The following is a 13,999-nucleotide window of genomic DNA, read 5'->3' as shown; positions in this document are numbered from 1 at the left end:
TGTCCCAGGATCTCTTCCGTTTCAGATGGTGACTTCACTAGGTCGGCCTCTACTGCACCTGCTCCGCTGTCAATCACGCTCACTCGGTCTGGAGCGTTGTACGCAGGCACAGAACCACTGTGCAGAACGCTCCAGACCACGTGAGCAGCGCTCGCGCAGCACAGGCCGAACCTGCCGAAGTCACCATCTGAAACTGCAGAGATCCTAGGACACCGGAGCTGCGGCAAGGGACATGTCAGCTGTCAGGGGCTGGAGGAAGACCTGAGTAAGTAGATCTCATTTTTTGTGACCTCGGATGCTTCTTTTAAAGAGATTGTAAGTGCAATTTTGAACTAAAGTTTGTTTTCAATCCACATATTGCACAATGAGCTTATGCATAATGAGTAGTAACGATTAGCCTACAGTGTATGAGATGATGAGATATGACAGCTAAAGGGTAATGAGAAGGATGAGAAGTGACAGTAGATGATGAAATCGACAGTACAGGATGTGACATTTAAGCCCCCTCTACACCATGAGATTTTCTGTACGATTTGCCTTCCGATGGCATGATCTTCTTCAATGGAATGATAGAAGACTCAATCAAACAAATTCCTCCACACTTTGCATTTTTTTCCTATCAATTGCGATTGGTTTATCGACTTTATCGGTTAATTTGCAGCGGTCGTATTCGATAAGCAGATAAAATCTAACCTGTCCGATTCCATCTCGCATGAGAGTTCGGTCGAATCGACCTAATGATCACAAAGAAACATTCAATTCCGCAGTTTCAAATATTCGATTGCATTTTCGATTTCAATGGATTTATCCATCACAAGCAGGATCGAACACTCATATTGCATGGTGTAGAGGGGCCTTTAGCCAATGACGAGACTGACTGCTGACCAGCAAAGAGAAATGAGAGCAGTAGGGTTGATCAGTAAAATGTAAATATTTCCAAGTTCCTGCAGGATTATGTACATTTGTATGAAAATGCATGCAGCTTGAAAAACGACCAATCAGTTTAAACCATAGGGAAAGTAGTAGATTTTCAAAATGCATACATTTGCATACAAATTTCCCAAATCCTGCAAAAACTTGGAAATATTTGCATCTCACTGATCATCCCTAGACAGCAGATGATAAGAGTGAAAGCTAGGGGGTGATGAGAAAGGAAAGCAGATGATGAGAGTGATGTAAGGAGCAGAGGAGGATGACATTCACATCTAGCACGTGACAAGTTGTGACTACTAGCATAAGATAAGCAGGCTTACATCATCCCTGTAGGCAGTGGACGGACCATCAGGAACTCCCTCCTGGTCAGCGGTATAGCAGCTCAGTCGGATTCTCCACCTTTCTATCACCGACGCTCATACTGAGGGCAGGACTCCTACAGCAGCACCATCCGCGGTTCCCTCCGTCACTCAGATCCGCTCTCTCTTCACTCGCGCCAGACGTGGCTCCTCCCTCTTCAGCCTTGTCCTATAGCGTGTAGATAGGCCTAGTGATGCTGCCAAGCGATGCGGGGCTCCTATCGGCTCTTCACTAGTGACATCAGCGCCTCCTCCCTCTTCAAATGTCTGCCGCTGTGTGATGAATACCGCAGCCTTGTCCCACGTGTGTAAATAGGCCTGTGTTGCCACGCGACGTCCGGCTCCGCCCCCTCTTCCTGTCGCCCGCTTCATAGCTTGTGATGTGTCTCGTGTATTGCGGGCCTCTGCAGTCACGTGATGCACGGGTGGCGGGGCTACTGATTTCTGCACCGGGTGTTTCAGGAGGGGTGATAGCAGAGATAGAGTTGTTTCCCCCGCTGGTCGGTGAAGTGGTCGGCGAAGCCATGACACGAGGGCGGAGTTACGGTAAGAGGGGCGGAGCTTCAGTCGTAGTCTGTAGTCACGTGAAGCGAAGCGAGGATCTTAGTCCTTGCTCGCACTGGCTTCACGAGAGGGGTGTCTGAGTGATTTCAGCACTGGGTGGGCGTTTCTTCTCTTTACTACACGGCTCCTCCCTCTCCAGCTTCCTCCCGCTACAGCCTCCTCCTATGCGTGCCGTCCTCACTAATGTCACACTCGGATCCTCCCTCTCTTCTCTGGCGCCAGAGCGGCTCCTCCCTCTCCAGGTGTGTGCCGCTGCAGCCTTGCTTGGCTCTAGCATGTAAATAGGCTTCTGCTGCCAAGCGATGCGCGACTCCGCCTTCTCTTCTCCTCAGCTCCTCCCTCTTCAACTGTCCGCCACTGTCTGATGCCGCAGCCTCGCCCCCTGTGTTTATATAGGCTTGTGTTGCCACGCGATGCGCGACTCCGCCTTCTCTTCTCCTCAGCTCCTCCCTCTTCAAATGTCCGCCGCTGTCTGATGCCGCAGCCTCGCCCCCTGTGTTTATATAGGCTTGTGTTGCCACGCGATGCGCGACTCCGCCTTCTCTTTTCCTCAGCTCCTCCCTCTTCAAATGTCCGCCGCTGTCTGATGCTGCGGCCTCGCCGACCTGTGTTTATATAGGCTTGTGTTGCCACGCGATGCACGGCTCCGCCCACTCTACCTGTCACCTGCTGCATAGCGCGTCATTTGGGCCTCGTGCATTGCGGGGCCTCTGTAGTCACGGATCTCAGCGCTCCTTCCTCACACTGGCTTCACAAGGGGGGGGGGGAGCGCTGTAGTGATTTCTGCACTGGGTGTTTCAGCAGGTGAAAGCAGGGACAGAGGCTTTTTTTACCGCTGATCGGCGGAAAAGGGGCGGAGCCCCGCGCAGCCTAAGGGGCGGTGCTACGGGACGAGAGGCGGAGCTTCCGCCATCTGCGAGAAGCTCCGCCTCCTGTCTGCTTAAGCTCCGCCTCCCATCAGTAAGCCGCTCTGACGCTAGATAGGCTACCTACTGGAGAGACTGTCCTGACAGGGAAACCAGGCAGAGGTTCCAGAGGAGCCCGAGGGTTAGCAAGAATGGGTGGTTAGCTGTGTGGGAGCAGAGCAGGTAAGATCCCTTGTCCCTGACAGCAGACCCCAGTGACCTCTCCCACTGACCAATAGGTACTTCCCGCTCTGATCAAAGGGAGGTCTATTACTGTCACATATTGTAGAGTTGTTTTATATAGATATCACATTGTATAAAAAATCTATAAAACTGCAGTACCGACTAGCATGCGTGGTGCCAGACAGGATGCCAACACGCTGCCCGGTGCCCAGTGAAGACTTGGAGGGGGTCTGTTGATTGGCCTCTAATCTACTGCTGTGCACTCAGTCCTCCCCTTTCTAGCAAGATCTTTCTGTCTGAAACAATCTATGTTTGATCGTTTTGGTCTGCAAATCAACCACAATTACGATTGAGCGGTCATCTTGGGGCGTCAATCTGAAAGTGATCAAATCTGCTGGGGAAAATCAATTTATTTCTGGCAGATTCAATCGATCTTCTGGGAATATACTCCGTGACAATGTTCCATCAATTGATACTTTCCCAATTTGGTCATAATTGAACGAAAGTCGAACAATCAGACAGGGTGGAACATCTAGGTCAATTGGGGGCAGGGCAGGAGCGGTGGTAGATCAGCAGACTTAACTGAAAAGCGATGTGCAGTGTGTGGTAGGAATTAATTCAACTGTTCCAGAGAGGAATCTATCGTTTTTGCCACATCGGGTGGCAATCTATAAGTGTATGGCCAGCTTAACTCTCCCAATGCCCCCGATGCCCTACATCAGCCTCTGCTCTCCTTTCCTAACCCTCGGTAAGCCCCATTCACCACACCCACTCTCCAGCACTCGCAGTAATGGGGAGTAGCTTTTCTGTGAAAACCTGTGTTAGGCCTGAACCCACTACATAGCGCTATCGCTAATTGCAATGGCTAGCGTTTTTAAAGGGAACCTAAACTGAGAGGGATATGGATGTTTCCTTTTATAACAATACCAGTTGATTGTCAGTCCTGCTGATCTCTTTAACTGCAGTAGTGGCTGAATCACACACCTGAAACAAGAATGCAGCTATCCCAGTCTGACTTCAGTCAGAGCACCTAATCTGAATGCTTGTTCAGGGGCTGTGGCTAAAAGTATTAGAGACAGAAGATCAGCAGGAGAGTCAGGAAACTGGTATTATTTTAAAAGGAAAAATCCATATCCTTCTCAGTTATACGCCCCGTTTATTCTTAATCATTTGGTAGGCAGTTTTTTTTCTCTCCACAGCAGTGCATTGTGAAAAAGATTTCAGTTAAAGGGGCACAATGGTGAAAAATTGTAAAATTTAAAATATGTGCAAACATAGACAAATAAGTATGTTTTTTCCAGAGTAAAATGAGCCATAAATTACAACTCCTATGTTGCTGTCACTTACAGTAGGTAGTAGAGATCTGACAGGTTTTGGACTAGTCCATCTCTTCATAGTGGATTCTCAGCAAGGCTTTTATTCTTTGAAAAGATATTCCCTTAAAAAGGATTTAGGGCTGGTGCACACCGAGCGGCTTTTTCAGCATTTCTGCAGCCGCTTGCGGCTGCGGATACGCTTGGTCAATGTATCTCAATGGGCTGGTGCACACCAGAGCGGGAGGCGTTTTGCAGAAACGCATACTCCCGGGGTGAGGCATTTTTTGGATTGTGGATGCGTTTCTGCCTCAATGTTAAGTATAGGAAAAACGCAAACCGCTCTGAAAAACGGCAGTTCAGAGCGGTTTTGCAGGCGTTTTTGTTACAGAAGCTGTTCAGTAACAGCTTTACTGTAACAATATCTGAAATCTACTACACCAAAAACGCTTCCCAAAACCGCAAAATGCTAGCTGAAACGCTACAGAAAAATAACAAAAAGCGTTTCAAAATCTGCTAGCATTTTGCAGATCTGCTAGCGGGTTTTGGTGTGCACCAGGCCTTAAAGGGAACCAGAGAGGAACGGGGGGTTGAAAAAAGAAAATGATTTTATACATACCTGGGGCTTCTTCCAGCTCCATAAGCCTGAATCGCTCCCACGCCGCCGTCCTCAGCTTCCTGGATCCGCCGGTACCGGGCCCGTCACTTCCGGCGGACGCGGCCAATTGTCCGCATCACAGGGGCTCCCTCCATACATGTACGCATGCGGCAGCGCAGTAAGCAGCCACATGCGTATCTGTATGGAGAGAGAGCACCCTGTAATGCGGAGAATTGGCCGCGTCCGCCGGCCGACTTGCCGACTCGCGGCAATGACGGGACCCGGTGGCGGCGGATCCAGGCAGCGGAGGACGGCGGCGTGGGAGCGATCCGTGCGTATGGGGCTGGAGAAAGCCCCAGGTATGTATATTGAATCCTCTCTGGTTCCCTTTAAACAGTGATTCTGACCAGCTTCTCTGCTCGCTACACAGTTTTTGGCAGTTGGACCAAGCAACTGCCATTCACTAAGGGCCTTTGAAAATAAATGAATCTTTGAGAATCCCTCATGAAGAGATGGACTAGTCCAAAACCTGTCGCGTTTGTCAGATTTCTACTAGCTACTGTAAGTGACAGCAACATAGGAGAAAAGTAATTTATGGCTCGTTTTACTCTGAAAAAAACGTACTTCTTACATGTTACAATTTTTCACCATAGCACCCCTTTAAAGAGACTCTGAAGTCTCATAAAATTCACCTTTTTATTTTAAAAATCTTTTACATCACTGCCCTAACTAAAACGCCACAACAACGCAGCTGAACACTAACTAAATCCCCCCAAACTCCCCGGGGCACATTGCGGGGAGCACTTCCATGAGATGCAGGGCTTTTAGCTGTAACTCTGCCTTTCCACGCGTCTATCAGCGCGGATCGCCGCTTCAGCCGGCCCCTCTGTCTTTTTTCACTGAGAGGGGAGCGGGAGAGGCGGAGATACACACGGATTGTACGAGCATGGAGGCAGAGCTGCAGCTGAAAGCTCTGCCTCCTCCAGCAGCAAAATCCACCACCAAGAAAGTCGTGGATTTTGTGGGGGAGAGTTTGGGGGGATTTACTCAGTGTTCAGCCGCAGGGATGCAGCGTTTTAGTTAGGGCAGTGATGTAAAAGAGATGTTAAAATAAAAAGGGGGATTTTATGAGACTTCAGAGTCTCTTTAAAGGACCACTACCGCGAAACACTTATTTTTTAATCACCCCCATAGTAGTTACATCAATGATACAGAAGCTTCAGTCTGTAATTATTTTCATTATCTTGCATGTACCTTTAAATATCCTCATATCTATGTCCTGTAGCGTCAGCCCAGGCACTAAACGCTGACGGACTTCTGCAAGTAGTAATACAGCATAGGGGAAGCCTAGGCAGGTAAACTAACGGTCGGTTTAATCCCGCCCCCCGTCAGCGTTTAGACATCACTCCTCCCCATATACGCAAATGAGCAGCGGTGATTATAATGACAGGGAGAGAAACTCATTGCCCAGCCATCACAGCAGAAGCAGGACAGCGGCGATCACATTCTGCAGAACAGCAGCTCATTACACAGCCGTATATGGTGGGAGCACTGTCGCCTCAAATGCCAGCAGGGCAGAGAGTGCGGGGGTCCTTTTGAAGTAACCGCGCTGGATGAACAGAGGTGACAGCGTGAGTTTTCACAGGGTTGGTTTGTGGAGAGCAGGGCTAACGGGAGGAGGGGGGGGGGGGGGTTCAGGATTAAACCGACAGTTAGTTTACCTGCCTAGGCTTCCCCTATGCTGTATATCTACTTACAGAAGTCAGTCAGCGTTTAGTGCCTGAGCTGACGCTACAGGACATAGTGATATGAGGATATTTAAAGGTACATGCAAGATAATGAAAATAATTACACACTGAAGCTTCTGTATCATTGATGTAACTACTATGGGGGTGATTAAAAACTATGTGTTTCGCGGTAGTGTTCCTTCAAAACGCGTATAGTGGGAACTGTGCCATAGAAAAACATGGATATTACTTTGAAAATCAGTTATCCTTTTAGTTATAACTGAGAACAACTGATTTAGGCCCGGTTCACATTAGCGTTTTTCTCCGGAACATAAACTGTACAAACGAAACGGATGTGAATGGATCCAATGTTAACCTATAGATCCATTCACATGCGTCCGTTGGTACGGATACGTTTTGGTCCCCGGACCTAAAAATTGCAGCAGGCCCGTACTGTTTAGCGTAACAGATCCGGACAAAAATGCAGCAGCATTGGGGGCAATGGGAAACGGAATGTTTCTTCACACTAGTGAAGAAACGGACCATTCCATGGGGGATGGGGGCATGGGCCGCCGCAAATCTAGCGACGGAAGGGTGAGGGGAGGGTGCAGCAGCCGGGCGAGTGGGCTAAGGGGGATTTATACATACCTTATCTTCATAGGCAGCCGGCAGTAGAGACTTCTGTCTTTTTCCGTGACATGTGACTAGTCACATGACGCGCTGTGAAGTCACAGCGGAAGAAGAGGAAGCCTCTACTGCCTACCTATGAAGATAAAGTATGTATTGCCGAGTGAAACCGGATCCGATCAATCATTGATCAGATCCGTTTTCACTAATGTGAACAGTGCCACGGACGAGCCATCCGGATCCAGTGAAGCAGAGACCGGATCCACTCACCGGATCCATTAGGCTCAAAAACACAATGAGAACCGGGCCTAAGGCTTAATTTCCACGGACTGTTCATAGGCAGTGAAATGCCTCTCAAACTCTCACAAATTCTCACTGCTGCCTGGCAACTGCTTACTGCTGCCTGGCAACTGCTCACTGCTGCCTGGTAACTGCTCACTGCTGCCTGGTAACTGCTCACTGCTGCCTGGTAACTGCTTGCTGAGCATACAGCTCAAAAGTCTGTGGGAAAGAGGCCTAAGTGTAAACAGGTCCTCAGGTTCCTTTTAATGCTGCAGAATTGGGATGAGGTCTCAGGTTTAATTACTTACCTGATCCGCTGTAATTCGGACACAGGTGACACTCCGCCCCCTCCTCAGAATGCTGTCATGGTCTTGTTTCCAAAGTCTGCTAAAGATCGTCAAATACCTCCTCCTGCTTTACTGCGGCCCACCTTCAGCTCAGCAGCCACCAATAAGGCCACAGCTGTTGAGCTGGAGGCAGGCCGTGGCAACATAGATGGGGTGGCCAGAAGAACCTCAGCAGAAATTTGGAAAAAAACTGCCAGGACCGCATTTCTGAGAGATGCAGTTGATGGGCATGGGCAGTTGATAGGCAGTGAAATGCCTCTCAAACTCTCACAGTTGCTTGCTGCTGCCTGGTAACTGCTTGCTGAGCCCACAGTTCAACTGCTTGTGGAAAAGAGGCCTAAGGGAGGGACCCATAGGAATGAATTTTGGAGCAACAGGTAATTAAACCTGAGAAACACCCCCATAAATAAAATACAATTGTCCTGAGATGATGCAAATTTATTAAGCCTGGAAACAGATGATCAAATATTGCTCAGCTGGGAATCAATTAGTACATTTTCAAGCTGCATAAATTAGCATGCACATTCCTACATCAACTTGGAACCATTAGCATCTTATTGACCATCCCTAGCAATCAATAATATTACGTTGGGGGGGGGTTGGAATTTTCACTAGCAAAGTACACTTGTCCAATTTCTACGATAAGGAGCTCATCACACTTCTGGCCCCAAGGAGGAGATGGAGTAATAATATGGTGGAATGTGGAGGCTGCACATCTAGGGCTCAACATTAATTCATTGATCTGAAGCAATGGGAAGCCTCAACAAAAAACTCCTGTTTATTTTCAGAGCTAGGGCGGCAGCAACACTATCTAGTTCCAGCAGTCTTAGCACTCAAAAGAGCAAATTCAGGGGCTGAAAAGGTCATCTTTTTTTTCAGTCACAATAATTTATTAAAAAGGGAATTTCTCAAACTCCCGTTTTTTGTTTCAAACATTATTATTCCAATATAGCATATTTTTTATTTTCACAGACAAGGATATTAACCACTTTACCCCCCCGCGGTACGGATTTCTCCGTCCCTTTTTCCCCCCTTATAAAACCAAGGGATGGAGAAATCCGTACCTCCCGCGCTACCGCCGCTTGTGCGCGTGCTCCCGCCGCTCGTGCATGCCACCGCCCGCTCGCTCGGAGATCAATGAACGGGAAAATCCATTCCCTTCGTTTATCTAAGCCCCCGCAATGATCTGCTGCTTCTATGAGAAACAGCGCGATCATTGTAATTTTCCCAGCCACATAGTGCTTCCTGTAAGCGTCCTTACACTTACAAGTCGCATGAAAACAAACTCACTGTGGCCATCTTGTGGCTAAATAGTAAAACTTCACCCTAAAGCATTTTACATATACAAATACATTAGTTTTACACAATAAGTTAACTCATTACCTCCCACACTCCCCAATTTTTATTTTTTTTTGTAATAAAAAAAAATACAATAAAAAAAACCAAAACATAAATAGTTACCTTAGGGACTGAACTTTTTAAATATTTATGTCAAGAGGGTATAACACTGTTACTTTATAAACTACGGGCCTGTAATTAGGGATGGATGCAAAACTGAAAAAAAATGCACCTTTTATTTCCAAATAAAATATTGGCGCCAAACATTGTGATAGGGACATAATTTAAACGGTTTTATAACCGGGACAATGGGCAAATACATTTCATGGGTTTTAATTACAGTAGCATGCATTATTTAAAAACTATAATGGCCGAAAACTGAAAAATAATAATTGTTTCCCACATTTTTTCCTATTTTCCCATTAACCTCCCTGGCGGTCTATTAAAAACCGCCAGGGGGCAGCAGAGCAGTTTTAAAAAAAAAATGTAGATTATGCAGCGAGCCCACGGCTCGCTACATGATAGCCGCTGTGCAGCGGCATCCCCCCGCCCTCTTCGATCGTCTCCGGCGATCTCCGATCAGAAAAATCCCGTTCAAAGAACGGGATTTCCTGGAGGGCTTCCCCCGTCGCCATGGCGATGGGTGGCATGACGTCATCGATGTCGTGACGTCATTGGGAGTCCCGAGCTACCCCTCAGCGCTGCCTGGCACTAATTGGCCAGGCAGCGCACGGGATCTGGGGGGGGGGGGGGCGGCGCGGCGAGCGCTGGACAATCGGCGGGTAGCGGCGGTGATCGGAGTGCACACGCAGCTAGCAAAGTGCTAGCTGCGTGTTGCAAAAAAAAAATAGGCAAATCGGCCCAGCAGGGCCTGAGAAATCATCCTGCGCGGCATAGCCCGAGCTCAGCTCGGGCTTACCGCCAGGGAGGTTAAAACACATTTAGAATAAAATAATTCTTGGCATAATGTCCCACCTAAAGAAAGCATAATTGGTGGTGAAAAAACAAGATATAGTTCATTTCATTGCGATAAGTAATAATAAAGTTATAGACGAATGAATGGAAGGAGCGCTGAAAGGTGAAAATTGCTCTGGTGTTTAAGGGGTAAAACCCCTCAGTGGCGAAGTGGTTAAATCACTGCACCGCATAATGGAATGAAACACCCATTGAATACCAGAGCACAATAGGGTTGATTCATTACTATGTGCTGCTAAAGCAGCGCAAGCTTAATAACACCAACGCAAGCTAAATACAGGGCTGCTCGCTATGCATAACAGTGCTGCGTAGAGTGCGGTCCTAAAATGTGCACTTTTCCTTTAATGTATGGCCGCTCCTAGTGCAAGATCTGAGGTTGCTTTAAAGGACAACTGTAATGAGATAAAGGCTGCCATATTATTTCCTTTTAAACAATACCTGTTGCATGGCAGCCCTGTTGGTCTATTTGTCTGCAGTAGTGTCTGAATCACACCAGAAACAAGCATGCAGCTAATCTTGTCAGATCTGACAATAATGTCAGAAACACATGATATGCTACATGCTTGTTCAGGGTCTATGGCTAAAAAGTATTGAACACACCTTGATTGGACCAAAACGCTGCCTGTCACGCAGCACATACAACTTAGCAGCTTTCTGTAAGCCTGCCTGAACTGCCTTAGGCGCCAGCAGCAATTTTGCACCAGCATACTGGCTGTTCTGGATTGGGCAACGGTCCCTTGTGCATATAAGTGACAGGACTATTGCCCAATCCAGAACAGCCAGTATGCTGGTGCAAAGCTGCTATTGGTGCCGAAGGTGGTTCAGGCAGGTTTACAGAAAGCCCCTTTGTTGTATTTACGCTGCTTTAGAAGCGCAGATTAATCAATTAACCCAAATATTTAAAATTCTGATAAGATATTGGGCCTGATCCAATTCACTTTTTCTCCAAAGTTTTCTCCTAGATGATATTTTAACCCATTATCAATCAAATCAGAACTGGTTATACTCAAACTCTTAAACTATACTATAGTACTGGATCTTAATTCAGTCAATAATTGGGAGTCATTTTTTCTTTTCAATGCTTCAGCAAGTGAGCACAGACAGTGTCTAAGATTAAAATGCACAGTGCTCTATATGCAGGGATTTACATGCAATAATCATGCAACGGCTTGCAAAGGAAGCATAGGTCTCAACACTTAATGCAGGTACAGTTCTGGCAGTGTGCTCCTCTGTCCAAATTTCTGTGCAGCATGCACAGCAAGCACATGGTGTTGCAGCCATGCACAAGCAAGTCACAGGTGACAGGCCATTCCCTCAGTAATCGGACAGCAGTTGACACAGGAAGCATAGGTTTCTCTGGCTGGTTCTTTTGAGGTAATGCAAATAGCTAGCAGGCTACAAGTGGCTGCCAAGCCTGCCCACCGATAACAGCTCATGAGTCTCTGACTGACGTATTTATTTTTTATTTACGTATGACGCATGTGCATGCCCACTTTTGCCAGATACAGACTACCGGAGGGACGGAAAACAGGTTTACTATAACAGGCATTACTCCCACTGTACCAGGCATTACCCCCATAAACTTATAATGGGGCATGGCCGGAACCTGGACATTTAGTTTACTATGCCCGAATATTAACTATATCAGAGTATAATGAGCTTATACTGTACCAGGTAGCAATAAAGTACTTTTTCTACTACTTTTTGGTACTTTTTCAATTGCAGAGTGCTGAAAAGGTATTTTAAACATAAGATGAAAACTATCTCCTATGAGAAAACTTTCAAGAAAAAGTGAAATGCATAAGAGCCATTATGTTGTAGGTTACAGTATACGTCTGTGAAAATTACAACCACAGTGCTTTGGGTGTATGGGATAACATATAATTATGTGGCACTTCACTTGCATGGGAAAATAACTAAATGTTGCAAAAAAGCTAAAAAGCTTTCTTGGTAACAAAAAATAGAGCTTCAGCCCCTGCACATATACTTTATGGGTATAACTTTTCCCTTATCCTACAGTACCACACATGACCGGCCACACATTGAGACAGAGGAGTCTTGGAAAAGAAGCAATATGTGCATGAAAAATTCAAGTCTGCCTTGTAAAACTTAGGATGTCTTTGGCAAAGTGCTGGCTTTTGGTGTTGATGCATTCCTACTAATATTATTTTATTTATATAGTGCCAACATCTTCCATAGCACTGTACATAGTACAAAACAAAAATGGGGGAACATATAAACATGGGAAGTTCAAGACACTATACAGTCATGACATCCAGCAATACAAGTACAAATATTTATTTATTTATTTATTTATTTGTTGTATTTATAAAGCGCCAACATATTACGCAGCGCTGGACATTAATTTAGGTTACAGACAATATTTAGGGGTGACAAACAGCAATATGACAATACAGGAATACAAGAAAACCAGATCACACAGCACAGTATGAGTACAAGGTAATGCTTAGTCAGTCACTGGATGGGAGCATGGAGTTAGGCAAGTTAGGTTCACTCAAATGCATAGCATGGGTGCACAGTAATAGAGGTGCATGATCAGGTAGGACACAAAAGGAGTGAGGACCCTGCCCAAAGGCTTACAATCTAGAGGGAGAGGTAGGGACACGAGAGGTAGGGGACCAGAGTTCGGCTGTGGGTTTAGAGCAATTGTGAGGGGTGGTAGGCAAGAGTGAAAAGGTGAGTTTTGAGGGCCTTCTTGAAGGTGTTAAAGGAGGGGGCTGCCCTAATGGGTGGAGGTAGGGAGTTCCATAGTGTCGGAGCGGCTCTTGAGAAGTCTTGGAGGCGTGCATGGGACTGGGTGATGCGGGGGACGGTCAGGCGAAGTTCATTGGAGGAGCGGAGTGAGCGGCTTGGTGTGTATCTCTGAGTAAGATCAGAAATGTAGGTTGGACAGGTTTTGTGGATGGATTTGTAGGTCAGACACAATATCTTGAATCTGATTCTGGACTGGATAGGAAGCCAGTGGAGGGATTCATGGAGGGGAGCCGCCCTGGTGGAGCGATGGGAGGAGTGGATAATTCTGGCAGCCGCATTCATGATGGACTGCAGTGGGGCTCTTCGGGTCTTAGGGAGTCCAGACAGAAGGGCATTGCAGTAGTCGAGGCGGGAAATTATGAGGGCATGGATGAGGAGTTTGGTGGTGGCAGGGGTCAGGAAAGGGCAAATCTTACAGATGTTACGAAGGTGGAAGTTGCAGGACTTTGTGAGGTTTTGGATGTGGGGAGTGAAGGAGAGTGCGGAGTCCAGGGTGACACTCAGACAGCGGGCTTGAGAGGTAGGGTGAATAGTAGTGTGGTTAACAGTGACCTGCACATCTGGGAGGTCCAGGGATGACCGGGGTGGGAAGATCATAAATTCCGTTTTGTCTAGATTTAGTTTTAGGAACCTAGCGGACATCCAGGAGGAGATGGCAGATAGGCAGGAGGAGACCTTGTCCATGGTAGTGGTGGATATGTCAGGGGTGTGGAGATAGATTTGGGTGTCATCTGCATACAGATGATAGTTAAAACCCATGGAGGAGATAACCTTGCCAATGGAGGATGTGTATAGGGAGAACAGTAGGGGGCCAAGGACCGAGCCTTGGGGGACTCCCACTGAGAGGTGGTTGGGGGTGGACGAGGACTCATTGAAGGAGGTCGTGAAGGAGCGGTTGGAGAGGTAGGATGAAAGCCAGGTCAGGGCTAGATCGTGAATGCCCATGGATTGGAGGGACTGGAGGAGTAGGGGATGATCTACTGTATCAAAAGCTGCTGAAAGGTCAAGGAGGAGGAGAATGGTGTATTTACCTTCAGCTTTAGCTAAGGCAAGGTCATTGACCACTTTGGTGA

At 47.0% G+C, this 13,999-nt stretch overlaps 2 long non-coding RNA genes across 6 annotated transcripts in view; one reads left to right on the top strand and one right to left on the bottom strand.

The window, feature by feature from the left end:
* Window positions 1-2,657, bottom strand: part of LOC137519624 (uncharacterized) — a 346,634-nt gene extending 343,977 nt beyond the window's left edge. The window contains exon 1 of one of the 4 annotated variants that reach the window (XR_011021038.1): window positions 1,254-2,657. This is a non-coding gene — a long non-coding RNA (uncharacterized lncRNA). The remainder of the gene's footprint in view (window positions 1-1,253) is intronic. The other 3 variants (XR_011021040.1, XR_011021039.1, XR_011021041.1) reach the window with 3 other exon arrangements.
* Window positions 2,658-8,145: 5,488 nt separating this feature from the next.
* LOC137518219 (uncharacterized) overlaps window positions 8,146-13,999 on the top strand; it is a 97,013-nt gene continuing 91,159 nt past the window's right edge. For both annotated transcript variants that reach the window (XR_011020758.1, XR_011020759.1), the window contains exon 1: window positions 8,146-8,215. This is a non-coding gene — a long non-coding RNA (uncharacterized lncRNA). The remainder of the gene's footprint in view (window positions 8,216-13,999) is intronic.

Source organism: Hyperolius riggenbachi, chromosome 5 (assembly GCF_040937935.1).
Source record: "Hyperolius riggenbachi isolate aHypRig1 chromosome 5, aHypRig1.pri, whole genome shotgun sequence".
Taxonomy (NCBI): Eukaryota; Metazoa; Chordata; class Amphibia; order Anura; family Hyperoliidae; genus Hyperolius; species Hyperolius riggenbachi.
The sequence above is the reverse complement of the archived record's forward strand: the minus strand, read 5'-3'. Positions and strand labels throughout refer to the sequence as shown.